Here is an 8360-nt window from a genome sequence, read left to right as displayed (position 1 = left end):
TTTGTCCGGCAATTGAACTGCCGAACAGGCCTTCCGAAGAGTGGAGTCCTGAAAGTAAGAGAAAATTAAAAAATCGGCAGCCCCTGGTGCGGTTTAAGCCATGTTTCGGGCGTGCCGTGATGGTGCCCCTCCCCCTGTACCCATGGTATTTCTAGAGCGTAGTTATGTACGCGAAGTACTGGTGTCGCATTTTTGCGAGGGCTGGGGTTGGGGCCGCATTGCTACGCCTGCTCGGAACGTGCCAGGCGGTCTTGTTGTAGGTTACTCCGGGCGCGCTTGACAGTGTCCGGATGTTTAATGGCCGGACTAGAGAACTGCCTGGAGAGGCTACTTTGTACTTCCGCTGCAAGGGCCGCCGTGTGCTCCTCCGTTCGGAGGGAGTGTTCGGTGTTTCCATTGACCGTAATTACTCCTCGAGGGCCTGGCATCTTGAGCTTAAGGTATGCATAGTGCGGTACCGCATTGAACTTGGCGAATGCGGTTCGTCCGAGCAGTGTGTGATAGCCACTGCGGAACGGGACTATGTCCAAGATTAACTCCTCGCTTCGAAAATTATCCGGAGATCCGAAGACCACTTCAAGTGTGACTGAGCCTGTACAGTTGGCCTCTACACCTGGTATTACGCCTTTAAAGGTCGTTTTGGTGGGCTTAATCCTCGAGGGATCTATGCCCATTTTCCGCACTCTATCCTGGTAAAGCAGGTTCAGGCTACTGCCGCCGTCCATAAGGACTCTAGTGATATGAAATCCGTCAATAATTGGGTCTAGAACCAATGCGGCGAATCCGCCATGACGGGTGCTAGTGGGATGGTCCCTTCGATCAAAGGTGATCGGGCAGGAGGACCATGGGTTGAACTTTGGGGCGACTGGCTCTATTGCGCATACGTCCCTTAACGCGCGCTTCCGCTCCCTCTTGGGGATGTGGGTTGCGTATATCATGTTCACCGTCCGCACTTGTGGGGGAAAACCCTTCTGTCCACTGTTGTTCGGCGGCTGGGGCTCTTCGTCGTCATCGCTATGCAGCCCCTTGTCTGTATTTTCGGCATGTAACTTGCCTGCCTGCTTGAACACCCAACAATCCCTGTTGGTGTGATTGGCCGTCTTTTTGGGGGTGCCATGTATCTGGCACAAGCGGTCGAGTATTCGGTCCAAACTGGACAGGCCCCTAGGATTTCTTTTGAATGGCTTTTTCCGCTAACCGGATTTATAGCCTCTAAATTCGGCATTAACTGTTGTATCCTCAGCATTGTCGCCGTTAGTGCGGCGCTTCTGCTTGTTGCGACGCGACCTGCCACTACTGTCCCTGGTATCTGAATTACCATGGTTCTTGGTCATATTGTTGCTACGAGCAAGCCAGCTGTCTCCTCCCGTGCAAAAGCGGGTCATGAGTGTCGTGAGTGCTGCCATAGATTTCGGCTTTTCCTGTCCAAGGTGCCGGGCAAGCCACTCGTCACAGATATTGTGTTTGAAGGCTGCTAGGGCCTCGGCGTCCGGATAGTCGACTATTTGATTTTTCTTTGTTAGGAACCGTGTCTAGAATTGCCTGGCCGATTCCTCTGGCTGCTGAATTACGTGGCTTAGGTCATCGGCGTCTGGTGGTCGCACATAAGTGCCCTGGAAATTGTCGAGGAATGCGGCTTCCAGGTCCTCCCAACAACCGATTGATCCTGCTGGCAAGCTGTTAAGCCAATGTCGAGCTGGTCCTTTAAGCTTGAGTGGGAGGTATTTGATGGCGTGGAGATCATCGCCGCGGGCCATGTCGATATGAAGGAGATAATCCTCGATCCATACCGCAGGATCTGTTGTGCCATCATATGATTCGATGTTTATGGGTTTGAAACCCTCGGGGATTTGATGATCCATTACTTCGTCTGTGAAGCATAGTGGGTGTGCGGCACCTCTGTACTGGGCTATATCACGACGTAGCTCCAATGAGCCTTGTCTACTGTGTTCGGCCCTACCGGATTTGTGTCCGGCGTGACGGTTACCGTCTCGAGTCATGGGGCGCCCACGCGATCCGTAGATCGATCTTGTTTGCCTTGCCTTGTCCTCCAACATATCTCGCAGGTCTGGCGTATTTTCCCGTGCCTTGGTACGGGGTGCGGCTTGAGTGGAGGGCCGAGAGGCCTCTCTGTCGCAGCCATGAGGTGGCCGGTCGGCTGTATCAACTGCTGGTGATGTAGGTTTAAGTGCTTCCTCCTCTAATCGGGGTAGCAACCTGCCCTTTGGGTAGCTCTTGGAGGGGCGTTCGAGTTTATGCTCTTCGGCCGCAAGGACTTCAGTCCATCTGTCGACTAGCAAATCTTGATCAGCTCTAAGCTGTTGCTGTTTTTTTCTTGAGTCTTCTTGCCGTGGCCATAAGCTTGCGTTGAAAACGCTCTTGCTCGGAGGGATCCTCTGGCACGATGAATTCGTCATCGTCGAGGCTTGCCTCGTCTTCGGAGGGAGGCGTATAATTATCGTCCTCGGCCTCTCTGGCTGCTGCTCTCTCATGAGGGCTGGCTTCTCCATCCTCCTGTGCTGAATCTTGCTGGAGGGGATTTTCTTCGGCATTCTCCGGAGTATTATTATCTCCCGTGCTGGAATCACCGTATTTGCTTTGGCGGGATTTTGAGCGGCGCCACTGACGCCTGCGCTTAGGCTGTTTCTTGGAGGGGTCATCCTCCGTTGTTCCATCGCCATCTCCTTCTTTTGGGGTGTCCACCATGTATATGTCATACGACGAGGTGGCTTTCCAGGGCCTAATAGGCGCTGGTTCTTCATCGTCTCCTGCATCAGTGTCCATACCGTCGATGTCTTCGGAGTCAAAGTCGAGCATGTCGGTTAAATCATCAACAATGGCTACAAAGTGGGTGGTGGGTGGGCTTTGAATTTCTTCATCGTCTGTATCCCAACCTTGTTGGCCGTAGTCCGGTCAGGGCTCTCCTGATAAAGAGAGAGAGACTTTAGTGTCTTCAGAATATCACCGAAAGGCGAGTGCTGAAAGATGTCCGCGGCAGTAAACTCCATGATCGGCGCCCAATCGGATTCGACCGGCAGGGGCGCGGAGGGTTCGGAGTCCGGAGAGGAGTCCGGCTCCTTGGAGTCATGAGTATCGCGGAGTGCGGGGCTGGCGTTTGGCTCGATCACCGTTGGGATCGCAGCCCCCGAGGCGGCGTCCAACCACCCATCCTCGATCGACGCAGTTGGCTCCGAATTAAGGGTTGAAGCCGATGCGGATGCGGCCTCAAGGGCACTGTTCGGCGGCAGAGCTAGATCATGCTCGTCGTGACAGTGTGGCGCGCTCGGCAGTGGCTCGAATCCGTCGAGGATCAAGTCCCCGCGGATGTCAGCCGTGTAGTTTAAACTTCCAAATCTGACCTGACGGCCAGGGGCATAGCTTTCGATCTGCTCCAGATGGCCAAGTGAATTGGCCCGCAGTGCGAAGCCGCCGAAGATGAAGATCTGTCCGGGGAGGAAGGTCTCACCCTGGACTGCATCGCTATTGATGATCGTAGGAGCCATCAAGCCTAACAGCGACGACACAGAGGAACTCTCAATGAAAGCACCAATGTCGGTGTCAAAACCGGCGGATCTCGGGTAGGGGGTCCCGAACTGTGCGTCTAGGCCAGATGGTAACAGGAGGCAAGGGACACGAAGTTTTACCCAGGTTCGGGCCCTCTTGATGGAGGTAAAACCCTACGTCCTGCTTGATTAATATTGATGATATGGGTAGTACAAGAGTAGATCTACCATGAGATCAGAGAGGCTAAACCCTAGAAGCTAGCCGTTGGTATGATTGTTTTTCTGTATGTTGTCCTACGGACTAAAACCCTCCGGTTTATATAGACACCGGAGAGGGTTAGGGTTACACAAAGTCGGTTACAATGGTAGGAGATCTACATATCCGTATCGCCAAGCTTGCCTTCCACGCCAAGGAAAGTCCCTTCCGGACACGGGACGAAGTCTTCAATCTTGTATCTTCATAGTCCAGGAGTCCGGCTGAAGGTATAGTCCGGCCATCCAGACACCCCCTAATCCAGGACTCCCTCAGTAGCCCCTAAACCATGCTTCAATGACGACGAGTCCGGCGCGCAGTTTGTCTTCGGCATTGCAAGGCGGGTTCCTCCTCCAAGTACTTCATAGAAGATTTTGAACACAAAGATAGTGTCCGGCTCTGCAAAATAAGTTTCCACATATTGCCATAGAGAGAATAATATTTACACAAATCTAATCTGCTGACGTATTCCGTAGTGTGACGCACCACAGCCAAGTCTTTATTCGAATCGTTTTATTGTCCCACCTCAGCGTGTTATGCGAGGCGGTTTCCTTGGCACGTCTTGTCGAAGCAGAGATCGTGTCCCCTTATTCCGGGATTCTCATCAATACGGGCGTGGGTAACCCAACCGCGCCATTGATTACGGCGCTTGGGGATAAGCGAGTTTTACCAGGCTGGTGGGGACACATAGTTGCGTCCACCCATATAAGGGGATAAGGATCCACCTTTTTACCTACGCCTTCTTCCTCCTTTGCCTATCCGTTCTTGCGCACTCGAGCTCCAGCGCCCAAATCCGCACTCCCCACCTAAACCTTCTCCAGCCATGTCCGGAGCGGGAGGCAAGTGGATGGTCTCCTCCGTCACGGAGGGACACATCAAAAAACTAAGGAAGGCCGGATACTTATCAAACGACATCGCGTACCGGCTTCTCGAAGAGGGGCAGCTCCTCCCCACCCCAGGGCCCCATGAGAGGATGGGTGACTGACCGGGAAGTTGCTCCCGGGTGCGCACGAGTGAGGACAAAGTGCGCAGAAAAGACTAGTATTGATCTGTGGGGCCAGTCTAGATCTCGCCAGGAGTAACGACCACCGGCAGGTGTGTCCGGGGCTTTACAAGTTGGTATCAGAGCCAACCCTCGCAGTTACATGGATGTTTGCAGACAGGTGCGCGGTCATGTTGTTCATAACGTTTGTGACCCGTCGTGGCACCCGACATGGCACATGTACCAGACTGGATGCACAGACGTATGTGCCAAGAGGGAACGTTCCTGTGGCCCGACGAGGACGTCGGTTCCTCTGAGTGGGGGTGTATGTGATAGCCTGGCTTACGAGGGATGATAGACTACTCATATCAATAAGGAATTCCTTCTTTTCCGGAAGCCCATTCGGACAGAAGTCCAAAGTTAAGCGTGCTCAGCTTGGAGTAATTTCAGGATGGGTGACCGACCGGGAAGTTGCTCCCAGGTGCGCACGAGTGAGGACAAAGTGCGCAGAAAAGACTAGTATTGATCTGTGGGGCCAGTCTAGATCCCGCCAGGAGTAACGACCACCGGTGGGTGTGTCCGGGGCATTACAAAGTCGACCACAGCTGGAATCTCGATTTCAGTCGGATTGGTGGCACTCTTCGGTTGTGGGGGCTCTTCAGTGAAGGGATCTTCTTGAACTGAAGGTGTATGAATATGCTCCAGGAACACATTGCTGGGAATGGTTTGTCTCTTTGAGCCTATCTTTGCCAGATCATCGGCTGCTTGATTTTTCAGTCGAGGAATGTGATGAAGCTCTAACCCCTCAAACCTCTTTTCTAACTTTCTTACTGCATTGCAATAACCAGTCATGGATGGGCTTCTGACATCCCACTCCTTCATCACCTGATTGATCACTAAACCCAAGTCGCCATAGACCATGAGGCGACGGACGCCGAGTAAAATGGCCATACGCAACCCATACAGAAGTGCCTCGTATTCAGCCTCATTGTTGGAGGAGTCAAAGTGAATCTGGAGAACATAACTGAGTTTGTCACCACGGGAGGAGACCAAAACCACTCCAGCTCCGGAACCATTCAGCATCTTTGACCCGTCGAAGAACATGGTCCAATGCTCCGAGTGAATTTGGGCCGGAAGTTGCTGTTTGATCCACTCGGCGAGGAAATCAGCTATTGCTTGGGACTTAATAGCCTTCTTTGCTTCAAACTTGATATCCAGGGGAAGGAGTTCAATCGCCCACTTTGCCACTCGACTAGTTGCATCTCTGTTGTTCAAAATCTCCAATAATGGAGTGTCGCTGATGACTGTAACAGAATGATCAGAGAAATAGTGTGCAACCTTCTTTGTGGTCATGTAAACTCCATAAACAAGCTTCTGATAATGGGGATAACTTTGCTTTGATGGATTCAGAACTTCAGAAATGTAATATATTGGGCGCTGAACTTTATAAGTTTTTCCTTCTTCTTCCCGCTCGACCGTGAGTACTGTACTGACAACTTGTCCAGTGGTTGTAATGTAAAGCAGTAAAGGCTCTTTGCTGATTGGTGCAGCAAGCACCGGCTAGGTGGAAAGCAGGGTTTTGAGCTCTACAAACGTTGCATCAGCTTCGGGAGTCTACTCGAACTTATCAGACTTCTTCATCAGTCGGTAAAGAGGCAGTGCCTTTTCACCGAGACAAGAAATGAATCGACTCAAGGTGGCCAAACAACCAGTAAGCTTCTGGACATCGTGCACATGCACAGGGCGTTTCATCCGAAGAATGGCACCAACTTTCTCTGGGTTAGCGTCGATCCCTCGTTCGGAAACGAGGAAACTGAGTAACTTTCCACCAGGAACTCCAAATGTGCACTTTGATGGATTAAGCTTGATATCATACCTTCTGAGGTTGGCAAAGGTTTCAGCAAGGTCAACCAGCAGGTCGGAACCTTTATGTGACTTGACTACAATGTCATCCATGTATGCTTCCACATTCCGACTGATTTGAGTGAGTAGACACTTCTGGATCATCCTCATGAATGTGGCTCCGACGTTCTTCAGGCCGAATGGCATAGTGACATAACAGAAACATCCGAATGGAGTGATGAAAGCCGTTTTTATCTCATCGGGTCCAAACAGTCGGATCTGATGGTACCAGGAATAGGCGTCCAAGAAGGACAAACGCTCACACCCCGCACTTGAGTCAACAATTTGGTCGATGCGGGGAAGAGGAAAATGATCTTTCGGGCAGGCCCGATTGATATGCTTGAAGTCAATGCACATGCGAAGTGAATCATCCTTCTTGGGGACCATGACAACATTGGCGAGCCACTCGGAGTGGTAAATCTCTCGGATAAACTCAGCTGCCAGGAGCCGAGCCACTTCCTCGCCAATTGCTTTTCTCTTCTAGACGGCGGACCGTCGGAGATGTTCTTTGACTAGTTTTACTTTCGGGTCGACTCGCAAACGATGCTCAGCCAGTCCCCTGGGTACACCCGGCATGTCAGAAGGTTTCCATGGAAAGATGTCCCAGTTCTCACGGAGGAACTGGATGAGCGCTTCTTCCTATTTGCCGTCGAGTGTTGTTGAGATATGGGTTGGAGCGGCATTGGAATCGGTCGGGTGAATATGAATCGGCTTTGTTTCCCCGGACGACTGAAATGCAAAATCTGTGGCAGGCTTCTTGGCTCGCAGCAAATCACTCGGATCTGCATTCTTCTGATACTCTTGCAGTTCTACTACTGCCATCTGTGCATCGGCAATTTTTGAGCCCTTTTGGAAGCACTCTTCCGCCTTCTGCCGATTGCCAGTGACGGTGATTACTCCTTTAGGACCAGGCATCTTCAACTTGAGATACACGTAACATGGTCAAGCCATAAAACGTGCATAAGCGGGCCTACCCAGAATAGCATGGTAAGCACTCTTGAAATCCACTACCTCAAATGTCAACTTTTCCTTGCGGTAATTCTTGGAATCACCGAAAACCACATCAAGGGCGATCTGGCCGAGTGACTGAGCTTTCTTGCCAGGAATAACACCATGGAAACTCATGTTGCTTTCACTAAGCTTGGACATCGAAATGCCCATTCCCTTCAAGGTTTCAGTATAAAGGATGTTCAGGCCATTGCCACCATCCATCAGCACTTTAGTCAGTCGAGTGCCTTCAACTGCTGGGTCGACTACCAGTGCTTGCCTCCCAGGGTGGCTATATGAGCTGGATGGTCTGACTGGTCAAATGTGATGGCCATCTGGGACCACTTCAAATAACTAGGTGTTGCCGGAGCAACCATGTTCACCTCCCTGTTAATAACCTTCAATCGACTTTTGCTTTCAACATCGGCAAAATTTATCAGCGTGGAATTGACATTGGGAAAACCATCATCATCTTCTTCCCTATCCTCACCTCCGTCCGACTCCTTTTCCTTTTCCTTGGATTGTTTCTCTCGGAACTGCTGGATCAGGAAACGACACTGTCGAGTGGTGTGTTTAGGGTAAATGATGTTTCCTTCCTCATCTTTTTTGGTATGAATATGGCATGGTAAATCCAACACATCATTCCCATCTTTATCCTTAACTTTTTTGGGAGTCCAAGGCCCTTTGGGCTTTCCTTTGAACTTTCCTTGGGTAACAGCTAAAGCTTCACCAG

Source organism: Triticum urartu, chromosome 4A (assembly GCF_056163025.1).
Source record: "Triticum urartu cultivar PI428250 chromosome 4A, HENAU_Tu73, whole genome shotgun sequence".
NCBI classification, from domain to species: domain Eukaryota; kingdom Viridiplantae; phylum Streptophyta; class Magnoliopsida; order Poales; family Poaceae; genus Triticum; species Triticum urartu.
Note: the sequence above shows the minus strand (reverse complement) of the source record.